This window comes from Panthera leo, chromosome B2 (genome assembly GCF_018350215.1).
Source record: "Panthera leo isolate Ple1 chromosome B2, P.leo_Ple1_pat1.1, whole genome shotgun sequence".
NCBI lineage: Eukaryota > Metazoa > Chordata > Mammalia > Carnivora > Felidae > Panthera > Panthera leo.
In genome coordinates, this window is record NC_056683.1 from 151177649 (window position 1) to 151197698 (window position 20050).

General features: G+C 50.7%; 1 protein-coding gene across 11 annotated transcripts in view; it reads left to right on the forward strand.

Moving 5' to 3' along the window:
• FAM120B (family with sequence similarity 120B) overlaps positions 1–20050 on the forward strand; it is a 94933-nt gene that overhangs the window by 42210 nt on the left and 32673 nt on the right. For 3 of the 11 annotated variants that reach the window (XR_006202958.1, XR_006202960.1, XR_006202959.1), the window contains exon 7: positions 15979–17209. The exons of the other annotated variants lie outside the window; for them this stretch is intronic. The gene's annotated coding sequence lies outside the window, so the exon portion shown is untranslated. The remainder of the gene's footprint in view (positions 1–15978; positions 17210–20050) is intronic. 11 annotated transcript variants of the gene reach the window in all.

A 20050-nucleotide genomic window follows, 5' to 3' on the forward strand; every position in this document is an offset into this window, starting at 1 on the left:
GGCGTCCCACATTTCTTGGAAGTGGCCATCCAGACCTGTGTCACAGCTGGGTCATGTGCTCACAAGTGCTGCCTCTTTCCAGTGCTGAGAAATTGACAGTTCTTAATCCTGTCTCAGTGTTGTAGTAATATGAAGACAGCAGTCTGTTTGATCCCTTATAAGTCTTGCTAACTTTAGGAGAACAGGATGCCTTTTTCTGGTATTAGTGACTTTGGTGCATACACACCTTGTCTCCCAGACTTGGTGTCTGCTCTCTGGGGCTGGGCTACATCCCACCTGCCTTGTGTCCTTTCCCAGTGCCTTGCTTGTGAAGTGTTTAGTAAACAGTGTTGGTCACTGGAGGTTATTCAGACGCTGCCATTCACGAGTGTTTACTCCTTTAATTTCACGAACTAGTCCATTTGCAGCTAACCCCGGCTCCTCTCCTTTGTGGCCACACCCTCTTACGTCTGATGGTTATTTCTTAGAAGAAGCCCCAAGGTCAGGCCAGTTGTTTGTGGAAACTTAAGACTGTGCTTTGTAAATGCCATTGGATGATGATAATGAGTTTTATCCATAGTTTCTAGTTAATTGAATTAGTTTTCACTTGTCTTTCTAGTGAAAAAGAAGCCTGATAAATTTCATTTATAAACAATTTTTAATCTCATCTCAGAACTCTTATGTACTAGGTTTACTTCATAAACTAATTCTCATGGTGGTCCAATTAAATGAACAGGGCCGGGTTTTTTCTTTTGTATTTTCACTTTTACATCCATCATATTCAAGAAAGTTCATTTTAAAAGTGGACTTTTTTTCCTCCTTTGGCAAGACCCCATTTTAAATAATGGGTTTGGGGTTATTAGTAGGTTAGTGCTAATTCTTTTTTTATTGAGGTATCATTGACATTATAGAAGTTTCAGGTGCTCAACATGATTCAATATTTGTGTATATTGTGGAATGATCGCCACAGTAAGTTTGGCTAGTATCTGTCACCACACATAGTCACAGGACATTTTTCTAGTGCTGAGAACTTTTACGGTTTCCTCTCTTAGCAGCTCTCAGATCTACAGCGCAGCAGTATTAACTATGTACATCCCATGGCTTATTTATGTTACCACTGGAAGTCTTACCTTTTGGCCCCCTTCACCTATTTTGGTCACCCCAGGGTCACAGATATGAGTGAAATCATATGGTATTTGTCTTTCTCTGACTTACTGCACTTGGCATGGTGCCCTCAGGGTCCATCCATGTTACCACAAATGGCAAGATTTCTTTTTTTTTTTCTTTATGGTTGAATAATACAGTATTGCATTGTGTATATATACCATGTCTCTTTTTTTTTAATCTGTTCATCAGTTGACAGACACTTAGGTCGTTTTCATATCTTGGCTGTTGTGAGTAAGAATGCTGTAGTGAACGTGGGGTGCACATATCTCTTCAAGATAGTGACTTGACTTCCTTCAGATATTTCCACAGAAGTTGGATCGCTGGGTTGTACGGTAGCTCTATTTTTAACTTTTGGAGGAACCTCCACACTGTTTTTGACAGTGGCTGCACCAGTTTGTGTTCCCACCAGCAGTGCACAAGGGCTCCCCTTTCTCTACATGCTCGCCAACACTCATCTTTTGTCTTTTTGATGATGGCACTTCCAAACCAGTGTGGCAAACTAATTGACCATACATGCTTGGATTTACTTTTGAGCTTTCTGTTCTGTTCCATTGATTGTTGTGTCTGTTTTCATGCTGATGCCATACTGTTTTGTTTCACGATAGCTTTGTAATATAGTTGGAAATCAGGGAGCATGATGCCTTCCGCTTTGTTGTTTCTCAAGATTGCTTTGGCTATTTGGGTCTTCTGTGGTTCCATACACATTTTAGGATTGTTTGCCATATTTCTGTGAAAAATGCCACTGGAATGTTTTTGAGGTTGCACTGAATCTGTAGATTGCTTTGGATAATATGGGCATTTTAACAACACTTGTTTTCCCGTCCACGAGCATGGGTGGTCTTTCCTATTCTTTGTGCCGTCTTCAGTTTCTTTTGTCAGTGTGTGACAGCTCTCAGAGTACAGGTCTTTCACCTTCCTGGTTAAATTTATACCCGAGTATTTAATTCTTTTTGGCGCAGTTATAAATGGGACTATTCTCTTAATTTCTCTTGCTGCTATTTCATTCTTAGTATATAGAAATGCAACATGTTTTGTGTATTGATATTGTGTCCTGCAGCCTTATTAATTCATGTATTAGTTCCAACCATTTGTTGGTAGAGTTTTAAGGGTTTTCTCCATGTAGTATCATGTCATCTGAAAATAGTGACAGTTTTACTTCTTCCTGCTAGTTTGGATGTCTTATTTCTTTTCCTTGCTCGATTGCTCTGGCTGGGACTTCCAGTACTGTGTTGAATAAAGGTGGTGAGAGTGCACATCTTTTTGTTGTTCCTGATCTTAGAGGAAAAGCTCTCAGCTTTTCACCATTAAGCATGATGTTAGCTCTTCGCGTTGAGTATGAACACTTGATCGCTGTTCCTCCTTTTGGCAAAACACAATTTTAAAAAGTGGATTTTCAGTTATTAGTAGGTTCATACAGTTCTTAATACCAAATTGGGCCTTCCTCCCAGACTGCTGTCCTGCTACCACTGGCCTGTCTGTTCCTTGACCCTCATCTGCTTTCCTCTCCCCTCCCAGTGAAACTAAACAGGCAGGCAGAAAGAGAAAGGAACTTGGAGGTCATGCTCTCTCCTGCCTTGTTACGTGGATGGGGAGACTGAGGCAGTGTGGGCAGCAGAGTGAGCTGGAGTTTGGGTTCATGCTGATAAGGGTAGGTTTGGGTTCTGTCACTAACCAGCTGCGGGAACTCTACCGAGTTCTTATGAACATACCACAGAATACAACTCCTCTCTCGTGAACTGGAGGGGATGTCTTAACGCCGGCACCATGTGGGACGTTCTTTGACTTTGTCCACATCAAGTGCATCATCCTACGCTTACCTTGTCATTGGCGGAGCCAAAGTGGAATCGGCTCTTGACAACCAACCAGTGGTCTTTTCCGAAAGAAAGGCACTATCACCGGGAGGGAGGGACCGGAGGGAACCTGCGCCTTCGAGTTAGAGTGACTCCAGCGGGAGCTCACCTTGCTGTGCCCTGTCTCTCTGGCTCAGCACTTACTCTGCACTCAAGATTTGTGGCCTGTCCAGTCAGACCAGGTACCTTCCCCGTTGTCAGAGCTTCTCCAGCAAGAATGGGATCTGTGCCAGCTGTTATTGGCGTCGGTTCCCTGTTAGGACCGTAACCGGGTGGTGTGTATTCTCCTCACGCGAAGGGCCGCTCCCAGGGGCCACTAGAGCCCCTGTGGGAAGTGTCCCAAGGAGGATGGAGGTTTTTAACCAGCGGTGGGGACTGAAAATAGATGCAGTTTCAGTGGCCTACCTTCTCATCAGCCCAGGGTCGTTCCCTCTTGGCTGTCCTGGTTGATTGGGTTGGTTGTGAGGGTGGGCAGGGCAGGGCCCCCCCAGGGCCTCACTCCGCTCCCACTGCCGAGGAGCGCCTTATCTGGGTGGTCCAAACGTCTGTCTTCACCATGAACAGTGGAGCCACGTGGCTGCAGGGCTGGGCATCCCTGCCCGCTGGTACTCATGGGCAATTTAAAAAGTGCCCTGTTAGGTTTGCACCCAGCAATATCTCTCTTGTCCCAACAGCTTGACTCTAGCTTTAAGGTGGTATATGGATTTACATATTTATTAAAAATCCAGGGAGGTAGATTATATATGTGAAGGTTATATCCCATATTACACATACATGCATTCATTTACAGGCGCAGAAGTCTGCGATCTATGACAAGGAGTCATCTGCAACAGTTACATAAAAAAAAAGAAAAAGAAAGGGCTGCAGTGTCACTTCTAGTGAAGAAAAATGCAAAGACAGCTTGCCTTCCTCACACACAAAGGGCAGTCACACAGCTAACAGGAGACGCTGTCCTCGGTGCTGAGAACACATGTGAGGAGCCGGGCTTCCCAGCTGTAGCTGCGTCCTCTCTGAAAGCTGGCTGTGTGCTTGCTGCTCTTCCTGTCCGTGTTGACGACTGTGCATGCGTGTGTTCACCTTACCGTTCTAGAGGACGTGGTCGTCGTTGTACTTTGAATAGCTCAGGGGGGCCTTTGGCGCTTGGCTCGTACAGCCCATGTGAGAGCACACACAAAGGTGGGGTATGTATGGGATTAAGTTGGGATCTCTGCATACTTAGGAGGGAAAGTCAGCGAAGCAATGGACTGAATTACACAGTGATCAGATAACTTGTGAGGCCCCACTTTAAGGAGCTGTAGGTGGGGGGGCGGATTGTTGGGCTTTGGCATCTGTGCAATTGAAGACGAGGTTGCCAAGGTAGAGGAGATAGTCGCGTGTCTTGAGGTGTCCCGCAGACACTTCTGTCGATGCCTCGCCACCCTTGCCTGGCTCTAATAGCTGGGCCCCTGGCGTGTGACGGGGAGTTCCGGGCCTCCGGGAGCCCTGGTTCCTGATCCATTCTGTGCACGCTGGCTTCTGATGTGGGCATGCATGTACTTGTCCAGAAATGTAGAAGGGCTAGAAGTAGCTATCTCGCTCATCCTGTGGTATTTTGTCAGACACGGGTACCTGCCCAGAGCATTTTGTGAAGTCCTCTAGAGAAGGTGGGGTTGTCCCCCTGCCACTGCTGAGCCAGGTAGAATGCAGCAAGCAGACGTGGTGCCTGCTCTCAGAAGCCTCCTGCTCTCCCCTTCCCAGAGCACAGTGGTGCTTTTCAGTTACCTCTTGCTGCTCTGTTTGGGAAGAGCCAACGGGATGCTTAGGACATTCCAGATGCCTCTCTGGTGTACCAGGGATCCGGGGAGCACTGTCTGAGTGCCCCAGTGGCTTCTTCAGAGCTTACAGGAGGCGGCAGCCACCTTTTCTGGTCATCACCACTCATCAGAAAGTGCCCAGTCATCTTTGATTGGGGAATAAAAGGAAAGAAATACGAATAAATGGAAGGAAAGTCCTGTTATAAAATTCAAGCCATACCACATCAGAAGGTGATGAGTTGTAAGCAGTGCACTTCAGTGCCACTGTAAGACTTTTCGAGACTTACTGGATGCACAGCTCTTGGGGCACACGCACCTTGGTGGTGTCACCGTGAGCCGTACCAACACCAGCAGCACCATGTACGTGCAGGGAGCATGGTTTGGCCCACAGTGGACAGGGAGTCTCGTACGGGTGAGCTGTGTGCACAGCCCTGCAGTGAAGGTCGGCTAACGTCCATGCAGCATTAGCTTCTGGTTGGACTGGCCTCCACATGCCTCAGGCAAAGCCTGACTGTATTACGGTCCTCTTTACCCTGGCACTCGGCAACCCGGCCCTGTTCGTTCCGGGCACTCGGCGGGCAACTGGAGTGACAGCGTTACTGAACGTGCCACTCTCGGTGAGGTTCCACCATCGTGTTTATCACACATAACACTCTTCACGCCTTTCCTGCGGGCATCTCTGTTATGTGAGGCAAAACAGCCTCCTTTGAACTCTAAGACTCTAATAGTCTTTGAGTCTTCACGAACTCCTCGTGTAGTATGTAGGTTTTAAACTTCCGTACTTTAATAATTTATGTTGTAAATTGCAGAAATAATCTGGAAGAGTACTTAAAATGGGTCAGCCTTACTGGTCACTGCAAGTGTGGGCACTGCCCTTCGCCCTGAGGCTTCTCCACCTGGGCCTGGAGCCCGCCCCTTGCCCTCCCTGGGGGCTGCTGTGCAGATGGGCCCCGCTCCCTGTCTTTGCTTCCGCTTCATCCTCCGTCTTTAACTTGGTCTCTCTGTCTGGCTCTGTCCTTTGGTGGATAAAGCAAAAAGCTTCTGCAGTAAACGTTCCCCGCCAGTCACTTGCCTGCCTCATTCTTCAGAGGACGCCGCAGGATGGGGCTGCATGTTTGCTGGTCTTCTCTGCCCCCTGTCCTCCAGCCCTGCAGGAGCGTCATGCCTCCGTTGCACAAGGTCACTGAAGCAAAGGTTAGGAAGCGCTCCGCTGACACCGGGTCTTGTGCTGCCTTCTCTCTGCTTTTGAGCCTGTGGCGCGCCTTTTATTTATTTTTGTTAGGTAGTACCTTTCACGTTCTAGACATCTTCCATCAGATACGTTCGCTGAGCCTCACTCTGGAGCACCAGTGTTGGTAGCTCGGGAGTAGAGCGAGGGCAGGCTGTTGTGGTGGGGACCTCGGTGAGGAGGCTGCGTGTCCCGAGTGGGATCTTCATGATGTCCTTCCTCTGCTAGACAAAGGCCTCCTTGGAGGGAGGGTCAGTGCTTTCTCTCCCATTCGCTTTCCAGTGCCCGGTACCCTGCTGCTATGGCTAGAGCCAGTTTGACTCCACAGACTGCTTGTGCAGGTGCAGCCCTTGTGAGGAAGCCCCCTTTGCAAAGCCCCTCTGCTTCTGACATGTCTTCACGAGGTTCCCAGCAGAACTGAAGAGACGGCTGTGGCTGGGTTCTGCCCTGGGGTCCGGGGGGCCGGCAGGGCAGAGCAGGAGGTGCAGGAGGCCCTTCCTCCTCCCAGCTATTCTCCTCAGGTAACTGCCGACATAGAATTTTACCACTGTGTTTGCTGTGGCTCGTGGTGGGAGGACCAGAGCCCTGGAAGCCACGCGTGGGCATGGGCGGTTGTGCAGTGGTTTCAGTCAATTGGCTCCTGGCTTGAAAAGCAGAGTGAGGACCCTACAGCTCACAGCATGAAAGCGGGGAAGGAGGAGAGGGTAGGGCAAAAGTGGCAGAGAAGGAGGGTGCAGGAGAGAGGGCTCTGTGCCCATCCCATTTCTGCCTCATCCACTGGGAAGGCAAACCCCACATGGTTTCCTATCCCACAGCTCCCACCTGGTGCCCTGCTCATGTGGAATTGAATGCGTATATTCCTTTTTGTGAAACTGTTCACACTTTTCAGACATTTGGATTTTCTGAGACCAAAATGTGATAACGCCAAAGCTTATGGGAGATTTCCATCGTGGTTACATCTGAACATAGAGATAGGGATTCACATCGAACTTCAGAACTTGCCAAGAGTTACAGGCAGAAGAGATGTCTGCACTCAGCTCCTGGACTTCTAGACTATGTTCTTGCTGTATCAGGTCTATGTCATTCATTCTTGGCTTTTTAAAACTATTGTATTTGGTACTTTCCTTTGACAGTATCTTATAATTACCTTGCATCTGAGAGATGTGTTTCTGCAGCTAAATTGTATGGTCCCAAGGGCAGGGACTGTATCTCATTCTTGTTTATAATCCTCCGGCATCTAGCATAAAACAGTGCCCAGTGAATGCTTGGTGAAGTGCCTCATAGCAGCGATGAATGATTTTTATGGAGCGGATCTACAACATGCAGTTTTATCTGTTTCCTGTGTTTTAACATGGGGTCCGTATCATCTTGCTAGAGCACTGTTGGACGTTTAGCTGCTAGAGTAGAAATAAAGAAACAAGGCATTTTGATGTTTCTGTGGGCAATTTTCTGATTCTGCATTGGATCTGGGACTTCACCCTTTGATCATGTTCCTCGTTCTCAGATAATCTCCATCTGAAAAGAGGTTGCCAGCAGTGTTATAAATGATAGCAAGTGCTAGACCACGAACCCGCAGAGGAAAGAATCACCAATCAAGACCAATCAGATCATCAAGACAAGGGCCTTGATGTCTCCATTCAGGAAACCTAGGCCTCCTGGGAGAACCTAGGTCAGAGCTCTTAGCACAGCTGGGAGCAAGAGCAGGGCGGGCCAGGGCTTGGGGGAAACACGCGCACTCACCCACCCATCGGGGCCGCAGAGGGTCTCACCATGGAGTTCCCGAAGATGTTCTATTGCCACTGTTGGATGGAGCGACTTGTAACAGGCTTGGCATTTTTTGCTAAAAAGACTGCATGCCTAGAAGTGGAATGTTTGATGAATCAAAGGATCTGTTTCTATCAAAGGACCAGGAAATTCCTTGCTTTGGTGATGGGGATGATACATCTCTGGGAGGAATATTTGTAACGTAAATCAGTTAAGGAAAAATAAGTAAAATATAGGTTCAGTGAGGTGCCACCATTTGGTGAGATGTCAAATGCCCAGATTTTTAAGCTAAAATGAAGCCTCTCTGCAACTAACTGTTAGGAAGTGGCACTAAATTGCTTTTACTGGGGAAGAGTGACTGACCGGCTGAAGGTAAAACAAGACTTACGGGATGAGACCCGCGGTCTGATGGGTGCGGTGTGGGTGGTGGGAACTGGTTGTGTTCTCACAGGAAGGGGCCGCCGTCCTTGGGGGGGGCTGAGGAGCCGCCACTCGCCAGGTTTCTTGCCAGAGTCTCCACTTGCCTTACAGTAGAGGGTGTTTGCGGACTTGGAAAGGGAAGGTTAGGTGATGTCTGCCTGGTCACGACCTGTGCGCCGAGTGACAGGTGATACAGGGTGTGGGGGACAGAGGTGCACACACCTGCCCGCCTGTGCCCCTGACGGCCCGCACCTGTCAGGAAGCCCATTGTTCTCCCGACGGGAGTGCAGGTGCCGGGGTGAAGCGCTGAGAGCCGAGGTGCTCGGGGCCTCCACACAGAGCGCCTCGGCCTGGGGCCACAGCCATAGAGCTTGCTGAAAAGTAAACGACCAGGGTAAGGAGCATCCTTGAATTGCAGGCTTTGGAGAAAAACATTTTGCACACATGGGCAACTCACTGACAACTCATTGAACCGAGTCTGTAAAATGGACAGTATTCATGGGCCTCTCCTCTTGGGACGTGGTTTCCGTGGACACGTGTCAGAGCACAGAGCTCACGGGGTCGCTCGGCGTCCTCCGACCACGGGTGGGTGCACAGCTCTGACGGAAGAGCACACTGCCTCAGCTGTCCTCTCACCTCAGAAGAGTATCCAAAAACTGCTCTATAAGCCACTTTGAAGTTTGGGAGAAGACTCAAAGAAGGGTCATGTCTCATGACGTGTGGAAATTATGTGAAATTCAGGTCTCAGCGTCTAAGGTTAGTTAAGTTCACACCGCGACAGCAGAGTTGAGAGCTATGACAGAGACCGTAAGGCCCACAACACCAGAAATACTGATCTCTGGCCCTTGGCAGACTTACCTGCTGGCCCCTGGCTTAAACCAGCAGGTAAGTCCGCAGGCTCTTCAGTGAGCAGAAAGGTCACTGGATAGTGTGTTTCCTAAGGACAGAGTCCGTCCCACTGGTCATTGTGCTGGACCTGGCATACATTCCTCAGGAACAGGAAAAATTAGAGCATTTTTGGGGGAAATTAGGAGGGCTTCGTAAACATTACACAGTTAATTTTGTATCATTCCTTTGAGGGAAATAAAATCCTTGTTATGTTGGTAGGGAAATGAAGACAAAGATTGGTGTCTTGGCTGAGGTCCCTTGAAGGGTCTGTGAGGGTGCACGTTCTGTGCTCCGGAGTCCAGCCTGCCCACGATGAAGCCTGGATTCGGGGTCTAGGGGGTGGGTCCGGGACGGTGGCTGGCTCTTGTTGGATCCTCTGTGTTGCTCGATGCCGTACAATGTCTGGTGCTCAGTGAGTTTCAATAGTGAAGATGATGTTGCCTGCTGGAGCCAGATGAACGGGACCTTGGTGGCGGTGCAGGCAGGCTCTCCTGTCAGGCTCTCGTCACAGAGTGATTTGCCCAAGGTCAGGGCACCAGTGTGTGTCACAGCCACGTTAAGAAGTCAGGGCTGCGAGGTGCACCAGACATCAGCATGGCTTCCCACCGTCTCCCCGAACAGCCTCTAAAGTGAAGAGCAAACATGGCGTGTGTAACAGCAGGCGTAGAAATCTTCATTACAAGATCTCGAGTCAGTATTGCCCCTGCTGGTGAACCGTCACTTTCCAAATCAAACACTTCAAATTCTAGTGATAAAATCAAAATGCTTCAAGGACATCACATTTTTAAAGCACATCAGAATAAAATCTATGAAATGGTGCTTTACTGATTAAACTGCCAAAACAGCCAGAGAAATACAGGATTGTGTAAATGTGTATTAAAAGAGATATTTAGAAAAAATACTTTTACTGTTAGGCGCTCAAAAAGTTGATGAATGAACGAATAGTAGAAATAGAACCTATTGGGAGCGCCTAGGTGTCTCAGTGGGTTAGGTGTCCGACTCTTGATTTCAGCTAAGGTCATGATCTCATGGTTTGTGGGGTCAAGTCCCGTGTCAGGCTCAGCGCTGACAGCACAGAGCTTTCTTGGAGTTCTCTCTCCCTCCTGTCCCCTGCTTGCACTTGCTCTCTCAGAATGGGGGGAAAAAAAAAGAAAGAGAATCCATTGAAACTTTTAGTAGGCTTTTTAAGTTGATATGTAAGCACAGAAGGTGACTCCCCAGATGGGTTAAATTAAATATGTCAAAGGAAACAGGTGGGAAACCTTCAGGGGACAGGCCCTCAGTCTGATGCTCGTGTGCACGTAGGACTTGCAAATGCTTTTCCGGAGCATCCGCAGGCAGAAGGTCATTGTGCGACTGACCAGGAGGGCGCTCTCAGGGGCCCAGCCACCCCTCCTGGATCTGGCAGCAGATGACAGCGTCCCTTCTTGTGCCTGGGGCCCTGTGATGAGGGTTACACACGTCACCTGGCGTGTCCCCGGTGTGTGGTTCAGAGGATATTAGCTCTGGTAAGCAGGCACATTTGTGGAGGAACATCATCAAAGGTGGAAAAGGGGAGCGTATGGAGGAGCAGGAGCGTCTCCTGCTCTCATGACGCTGGCTAGCTACAAGCATGGGGGCTGCAGGCCGCTGCCTGGCCCTGGTGCTACCCTGGTGCCTTTCCTGTGCCTCCGTCCCTAGTACTAAGGGGAGCTGTTTCTGTCTGGAGAGCCCTGAGGAAAGCAGATGTCCTCAGTGCCCACAGCCACCCTTCCAGGTTGTTCCGGAGGAGAGCTGGTGGCCGCCCATAGTTTAGTGAGGACAGGTTGGGCTGGCTCGGGACAGCAGGTGGGACACCTCATGGAAGTTCTCAGGGGAGATCTCTGGTGCCTGGATCTCCAGCACATAAGGGTCCAGAACGATCCAGATGCCCCACGGCTGACTTGCCTTTGCGGAAGAGAGACACAAGTCAGAATAGAGGTGTAGAGCAAGGCAGGCCACACCCGGGCCACCGCCTCCGAGCTCAGTGAAGCTGCTTGCTACACAGCCTCGCCTGTCCTCCCATGTGGCATCTATGGATGCTGGCAGGCCACAACAGCAAAATTGAGCAGCCTCAGCATGGAGCCTGGGAGCCGGCCATACGTCCGCACAGACACTCAGGCTGGCGGTACCCGGAAGAGGCTCCTGTCTGTTCTGGGTGCCATTCACACCTGCAGAGAAGCTGTTTGCTGACTGGGGCCTCAGTCCCTCTCGATTTGTCCTCTGCTGTCCCTGCACTTCTCACTGTGAACCCTCCCTGGGACTTTGAATCTGGCCTCTGGCCTCCCCTCTGTTCGCTGCTTGCATCTGGGCAGAGATGAAGGACTGGTGCTTAGAGCTTTCCCACTGGGCCCTGGCCTGGCCTTTCAGGCATCCACAGTCTGATTCCGTGTCCCCAGTCCCATCCAAAGCCCCCCACCACTCCCCTGCCCTGGAGGCAGGCCCTGCCCAGACCCCGGCCTCACTGCCGCCTCCATACACCTGCTGCAAAGGGGCTCCTTCCTCTGCTGGGTACCCACACATGGTAGTTGCTGATGTGCCCCGTGACACCTCGCCAGTGATGCCACATCTGCTTCAGGGCCTGTCCCCTTCCTCTCTCAGCGAGTAACCCTCTCTCCTGCTCAAGGATACCTGTCCCCTCTCCTGGGGTTTCCCTGGGCCACGGCTCTTCAGGACTGGACACTCGGCCTCATTCACCCCTGTGTCTTCCCTTGTACCCGCACTTTCTGGCAATTTAGCAGGTACTCAGCTAGTTTTGTTTAAATGGATTGAAATACATCCTCAGTTACTTGGGGTGGAAACTGAGTCCTCTGTGACTTTTATGGGACCTTTGTGCCTTGTCAGCACTCTGATGTTGATTCGCTTAATACTGTCATCAGTATTGATGTGGGCTTATGTTCGTGCCGGATGCTAGCAGACGCATTCTGTCCTTGTGAGTAAGAATATTCACGGGCGCCCGGGGGGCCCGGTTGGTTGAGTGTCCCGACTCTTGGCTTCAGCTCAGGTCATGATCTCAGAGTTGTGCAGTCAGGTCCCACATGGGGCTCCGCCCTCACCTGGAGCCTTTAAGACTCTCCCTCTGTGCCAACTCTGCTTCCACGTGGGCGCTTTCCCTCTCTCTAATTAAAAAAAAAAAAAATTAAAAATAAGGAATCTTCAAATAAAATTTTTTTTCTATAGAAGAAACAAATCTCAGGATGGAATTTTCATTTTAGCTTTCTGTTTCAAACCCCATTCCACGGATTGGCAGAAATGTACCCTGGCTTGAGGGGGGGTAGGTGTCCCCGAGATGTCCTTGTCCCTCTCTCTATGCCTGTGGTCCCCGTGCTGCTCCCACACTGCCAGCCCACAGAACGTGGGTACCCCATGTAGCGTGTCTCCCCTGGGCTTCAGCGGGCCCACAGGTGGTGGCAGGGCCTGTGCCCTCTTCTTCCTGTCTCTGTGCCATTGCTCCAACATTTCACGCCTGTGGCAGATCAGAGCCTCTAAAGTTCTCCCAGGAGCTGGACATTGGAAAGTAAGAAGCCAGAACTTAATGACTTGTAGCCTCATTGCTCCTGTGTATTGGTTGTAGGATGTCTTTGGTGACCAAGATCCAGGCAGCAAGGGGGAGATGGTGGAATCACGGCTAACAGTTTAAATATTATCTCACTCCGTTTCTTGTAAAGGTTAGCCTTTTATCATTCTCTTAAACTTTTCTGTGATTGTACATTTGTGAGTAGAGCTGTAGACCTCGTGGCGGTCGTGGGTCTGACGGCGGAGGCGGCAGTTCGGGTCTGACGGCGGAGGTGGGCGTGTTGCCGTGATGTGCGAGGATGTAGGGGGGCAGAGAGGTGGAGGTTTCACTGAGCCCGTCTTTGGTGCCATAGGATGGTGTGGGATGTCCTGCGTGCTCAGCGACTCGGCCTAGAGAGGGTCCCGGGTAGGGGGATGGCTGTGGAGTGGCCGGTGGTATGCTGGCCCACAGCAGCAGGGGGCTATACCCTGCGGGACGCACACATACTGTGCTGCTCCCTCCGTGGTGTCCTCAGGCACCCCGAGGTCTTCAGGTCGACACGCCTTACACCCAGCTCTGCTTTCTCTTCTTTGCCCTGTTCTTTCGTCTTTCTTCTTTCCTGTAAGCCATCCACAAAATACATAGAAATTGTTTTGTTTGTTTGTTGTGCGTGGTCATCCATTCTGGACCTTAAGAGCGTGTCAGGAGGGCTGCAGAGGAGAATGGTTGGTGCCCTGCCAGCTGGCACCTCGAGGCTCCCATCCTGCTGACACTCGCTCCTGGGACAGCGTGCCGACCCGGCCAGGCAGAGTGTTTTCTCCACATGCTGCTCCCAGGGTGCTGCCACCAGCCAGTCCCTGGGGCTCTGGGCTCCTGTGTCCTGCTCTTCTGGGCAAGTGTCCACCCATGCTCCAAGGGCATCTCTTGCACAGCACGCTCCTGCCTGGATTAAAGATGTGACACGAAGTGGCATTGGGTGAGAAGGGCGTGGGAGAAATGGCTCTCTTGTGTGGCTTCTCAAGACGGGCCGTGGAAAGGCCAGCCCTGCTGTTGTCACTGGCCCAGCACTGCCCCTCCCCTGCCCCTGTGCCTTAGGAGAAAGGGGAGCCCATTTGTATTTCCCTGCAAGGCGGCCTTAATGGATCTTCATGTATTTTCATGTAAATTTTTGAATAAAAACAACTGGTTTTTTTTATTTTCTTATTGAAATATAACTGATATACAATGTCATATTAGTTTCAAGTATATAGTGAACAGCTATTTCTAAATGTTTATTTATTTTTGAGAGAGAGAGAGAGAGAGCATGAGCAGGGGAGGAGCAGAGAAAGGGGGAGACAGAGGATTTGAAGCAGGCTCCAAGCTAAGAGCAGACAGCCGGACACGGGGCTCAAACTCACAAACCATGAGATCATTACCTGAGCCGAAGTTGGACGCTTAACCAACCGAGCCACCCAGGCACCCCAGTCAACACCTATTTTTTTTTTTAAGGTTTATTTATTTTTGAGAGAGAGGATGAGAGAGAGAGACCCAGAGTGTGAGCAGGAGAGGGGCAAAGAGAGAGGGAGACAGAGAATCTGAAGCAGGCTCCAGGCTCTGAACTGTCAGCACAGAGCCTGACACGGGGCTCAAACCCACGAACCTTGAGATCATGACCTGAGCTGAAGTGGGACACTTCACCAACTGAGCCACCCAGGTACCCCTCCAATTTTTCTTTTTAAACATGTTTATATGAAAGGAGGCTCGTGAGTTACCTGGCTGGCTCAGTTGGTAGAGCATCCGACTCTTGATCTCAGGGCTGTGAGTTCAAGCCCTATGTTAGGTGTAGAGGTTATTTATAAAAAAAATTTTTTTAACGCTTTATTTTAGTTTTTGAGAGACAGAGTGCAAGCAGGGGAGGGGCAGAGAGAAAGGGAGACACAGAATCGGAAGCAGGCTCCAGGCTCTGAGCTGTCTGCACAGAGCCTGATGTGGGGCTCGAACCCGTGAACTGCAAGATCATGACCTGAGCCGAAGTCGGACGCCCAGCCGACTAAGCCACCCAGGCGCCCCTCAACAGCTATTTTTAAATTACCTGCTATGTGCACGGTGAGGGGCCTTGCTGATAGGACGGCCCCACACACTCGCCTAATGCGTTTAACCTGAGAATGGTGTTCTCAGAGGCTCACGTGTTTATCAGGCACATCTGGCCATGTCATTCCTGCACTTACAAATAAATGGCTTTTCCGGGGCCTACCAACTATCCTGACTCCGGAGGGTGGAGTAACAGCGGGATGTGAACAAAGGCCAGACCAGCATCCTCCGCTGGTCCTGCCCCTGCCTGTCGAAGCTCAGGCAGTACCCTTGGGGGTTACTTTGTACCGTTGTGCCTCACTGCAGGCAGGGGACCCTAAAGGTGAGCGGGAACTTCAGGCAGAACCTCTAAAATCTAATCAGCCTTTCAGACCAGAGGAGCTCCCAGGTTTGTTTTTGGTGTTTGGTTTGTTAGTGTTCTCACCCCGCGTGGGTTTCCAGTTGCTCATGGGACAATCCGCTGGTGAAGCACTGTCTGAAACTGAGTTTAGGTTGGCTCGGGGGCTGCAGCTGGCCAAGAATGGTAGTTTTGTTCCATAGGATCATCGTTTTACATAACTGCCAATAAGCCCTAGTTAATGAGCCTTCCTTGGCATGTGAACCCACGCCACACCGTTGACTGTTTACTGTTAAATATTCCCTGTGAAGCTTTGGGACATCAGAACTGGTTTTTCCGGTTTCTGGGTCCCCACCAAATGCCCCATCACCTGGGCAGGAAACGTGCAGGGCTTAGCTTTTCCTCGTGTTTATTCCAAAGCACCTTAAATCCTATTTCTGAAACACGGGCTGCTCGTCTTTATTGATTTTATTTATTTGTAAGGCCATACCTTTTAGCCACATGGAGCTGGTCCGTGCTTCCTGGTGACTGAGCCTGGGCCAGGCCCAGCCTCCTGCCCTGACTTGGGCTCCCAGGGTGACCCTCAGCGCCAGTTGTTGGGGGAAGAAGAACGATGGCTCTGGGGTCCCTCTGGTGGGAAGGTGGCCTCAGAGTTTCAGGTGTCAATCCTGCAGCCTGTGAACACGGTCTGCTCTCCTCTTAGCCCAGTTTCTCTGGCTTTCTCTGCTCACCGAGCGACCGGGGAGTTGTTGGTGGTCAGCAGGCTCCCCCCGTCTCTTCACTCTGTTTCCCATGTAACTTCAGCCAGTTTGGGACAGTCCTCTCCCTGAATAGACTTGTGGAGGAGAGGGGGCGGGTTCAGATTGTCTTCCAGCCCTCGCGTTATAATCAGAAAAGGAAAATCACAAGGCAAACGTGGCCGAGAAATACTTTTTATTTTTAAGTTTGTTTTATTTATCTCGAGACAGCACATGAGCTGAGGCGGAGGAGAGAGTCCACACTGTCAGCGCAGAGCCCGGCGAGGGGCTCAGTCCCTCGGACCGTGAGACCATGCGTGACCTGAGCCGAACACCAAGAGTTGGCCGCTCAACCGACTGAGCCCCAGGCGCCCCTGGCTGCGAAATACCTTAACGTGTTCTGGGAAGTAGAACTTTCACAACCTGACGCTTACGACGGTACCTTCTGCTCCCCAGATGTGGAGGCACAGGAGAGCCCCGCCAGTGTGCCAGCTGATCCCGACACTAACGCAGTGCTAGCAAGCAGTTGTACGTGGCAGTGGCTCAACCTGGGTGAGCCAGCTGCGGGTCTGAGGCCCCGGCACCAGCCCTGCCTGTGCTGTCTGTCCCCTGGTCTCCCTGGGTTTTCCACGCTTGCTGGCTTCGAGCAGGAGGAAGAAAGCCATGTTTAGGAAACTGAATTAATGGCCGTACAGCTTCTTGAATTAAAAGTGTCCCTAAAGTGCCGGTGATGTCACCGCCCATCCTGTGACCCCAGGGCAGCGTAACGGCTTGAGACCAAAGTCCCTCATTAGTTGTTTCACCTGCTTTGACGTGGTTGCGGGCTCACTTCTCTTACAGAAGTCATTTGTAAGCTGTGAGATGGGGCACAGCATGTCCAGTGCAGCTCAGTGAGCCTAGAGGAAGTGCAGTGAACAGTGGGCCCTCGGGGGCTCTGTTTCAGCTGCCCACTCCGCCCACACGAAGAACATGTCCTTGGTGCTGCCCTGTGCTCACTGGTGCCACCAGGACCTGGCAAGTCCCGACTGTACCCGACAGGGTCGCTGGGGATGGTGTTTGATGCTGAGGCTTTGTTTTCACTTAAAAAAGTGACTGAGCATGAACATTGTCTTTTACGGTTAGTTATTTTCCAAGAGCAGACTTTACAGTTTCCGTCACTCAGTCCTGAGTGACGCACACGGTTGGTTGGGTGTTTGCAAGATAAACTCTGCAGATCGCATCACTTGACCTTCCATCACTCGCGCCTTGCTGTGGCACATGACGACTTCGTACTTCTGGCAGTGGGGGAAAACTGCATTTGAAGGGCTTTTGGAGGACCTCAGTAGGTCGGGTTTGGGTGTAAATCTGTCTTCATTCCGTTGCACTTTGGTTCTTCAAGGACCTACACGTTTGCAGCGCACGTGGCACTCATCAGTACCGATGATTCGCTGGGACCAGGTGAGACCACGGAAACCCACACAAGGTATGTGACTCGCTCGCAGTTGCTCAGCTGGGACGGGGACGCCCAGCCTGGCTCTTCTTGTGGCAGCCTTGGCACTTGGGCCGCTCCTGAGCTGCGGTTAAAGTGAGCATGTGGAGCCTGTCCACTGTGCGACCATGGCTGTGACCCGTGTTCCGGCCTGGAGTTTGCTAGTTCAGCACCCCGCTGAACGAGGACTCACCGAGGAGTGCTCACGGTGTGCACGCGTGTGGACAGCAGGGCCTCCTAGAGCGGAAGCTGGCACAGCACAGCTCTTAGGGCCGTGTGCTGTCCTCAGCGGCACACGGCCGGGCACACCGTGCCTGCCTGTGCTGCAGAGAGAGGCCCCCGGCTTGTGCGGAGTCACGACCTGCCCCGTGTCACGTGGCACATGTACAGGAAGGCAGCGGTTGTGTCCTTGTACACAAGCATCATGTTATGAACTGGAGCCGATGTACTTCCTAACAGAGACCCTCTGCCTGTCCATTTGTAGGGTCTTAATAGAGAAGTAAATCTCATATGTCATGTTGATACTTAAGCAGCAACTTCACTCTTTCAGTAGGAACTGAATGCTGGCCCAGTGCCAGACCTGTACTGGGGGCGCAGGGGCAGGAAGGTGGTCGTCCCGGGAGGGTGGCTCAGCGGGAGTGCCACCATGGTGACCTCCTCCTGGGGCGCGGGGGCAGGGAGGGCGTTCCTGTCCCCCCAGCTCCTCCAGGCATCTACCCCTGCACTGGGATTTGATGAGTCAGAGGTGAGAATAGAGTAAGGACAGGAGGGCCTCAGAAGGGAACAAAGAAATTCGTTGGGTTCATTGAGCAGCTTAGAGCCTCTAGAGGTGGCTCTGGTCACAGCTGGGACTCCCCTGGGTGTTGAGGAATCCAGGGGGCTTCGGACAGCAGAGTGACATGAAGCCCAGCCCTTCATGGGGGAGGCCACGTGTGCCAGTGCAAGCGGGGCCTAGAGTGGGGACAGAGTGGGTTCAGCGAGGGGCCTGGCGTGGTGGAACTGAAGGTCGAGGTGAAGAGAAAAGTGGTGCAAAGTGTGCAGGAGGCAGGAGGAGCCTGGCGTGGGATCCCGTTTTCCTGGATCAGCTGTCCGAGGCGGGAGGTGAAGAGCTCCGTTTGGGGAGGGTCACATGTGTGATGTATGTCTGCACAGCGGGACTTGCAAGTCTGGAGCTTGGGGAGAGTTGGTGTTGGAGGTGGACTTGGGAAGCATGAGCACATGCGGGTTTATCAACACAGGGAGAAGAAAGAGGTGTGGCCTGAGGACGTCCGCTGGGGGTCTTGAGAGCACCCTCATTAGGGATGGCAGAAAGAGCGTGGGCAGAAGACGGGCGCCCAGTAGGCTGGGCGCCCGTGGGTGGGTGCGGTCAGGAGAAAGGATGAGGAAATGAACGTTGGACTTAGACCTGGAACAGCTTCTGGACAGCAGTGGGGTGGAGGCCGGTGGGGGGTGGGGGTGCTGAGACAGGTGAGGGTGAGACCCCCTCCCCTCCATAGGGCCTGGAGAGGGAGAGGATCGGGGGCCAGGTCAAGGGTGACTGAGTGCAGGCACAGGGGCATGGGCACCCTAAAAAGGAGAAGGAAGTTTCCTGCTTCAGTACAGCCTGCTGTCGTGAGTGGCTCATACAGTGTTTCCTGACCCCGCGTGTCCAAGAGAGAGCGTGGCCCATTCTTGGTAGCCTGGAAGCCCTGAGAAAGCTGGGATCAAAAGGGAAATGATTATGTTTGAGAAACAAAACTATCAACACATCCAGCCCTTTAACACTGTGACCTTATTCCCAGTTTAATGTGCTTTGCTTGGTTTAGACTTTATTTTTAGTGTTTGATAGTTAAACGGTTAATAGAGGCTCCAAAACTGCCCATGTCTTTTGGTGGAATTTCCTCTGTTAACACACTTTGCAAACCCTCCAGCAAAGATTACATCAATGTAAGGAAAACAATTGCTGGTCCCAGGGATATGGCCGTCTATTTAAAGTACTCACCTGCCACAGTGTGTGTTTATTTTTGTCAGACCCTGAATTGTTGTTGTACGTGTGGTATAATTTTGAGGATTCTTTAAATGGGAGTCTACGAACTGGAACAGGAAAAAAATACATCTTTATTTTCACCAACTTGTAACTGAAATTCATCATTTCCCTTATGTAGTCAACAAATCTGAATAATAATGGCAGCACCTGTGGCTTTGTCACCAGGAGAAATCACAGAGGATCCCACGTTACGTTACAGTTGGAGAAATTCATACATGTTATCTCCTGTCCTCATTTTCTCAAAATTATGGTTATTACAGCCACTGTTTTATCTTTTAAGGTACATATGGAGAAGTTACTGTAAATTACTGCATTGTAAATTTATGTTATTTTGAAAACTATACTGTAATTCTTTTATAAACCTATGTATTTTATTGTATGTATTTAATGTTATTCTGAGAAAGAACCCATAGGTTTCACCAGGTTGCCAACAGTATTTTTGGTACGAAAACATTGAGAACCCAGCTGTGGAGACCAAGTGTGTGGGAGATACATCCTGAGGGTGTCTGGGTGGGTTTTCCTGTTGAAGACAAATAGAAAAGCTAACAAAATATTTTTTAAAAATAATAAATCAAAGTATCAGATGGCTAAAAGGGCCATAAAGAATTACTGAGTTGCGACTGTAGGAAACAGAAGTCCAGGAAGGTCAGCCCAGCATTTGGGAACCACTTTTGCTCCAGAGTATTTGCCTGGTGAGAAAGGAGAAAATATAATTTGCCACCGTCAGGAGTAGACGAGGTATCGCCACAGACCTGCCGAGAGCGGAAGGGTTAAGGGAATGCTTCGGGCAGCTTTACACATACACAAAT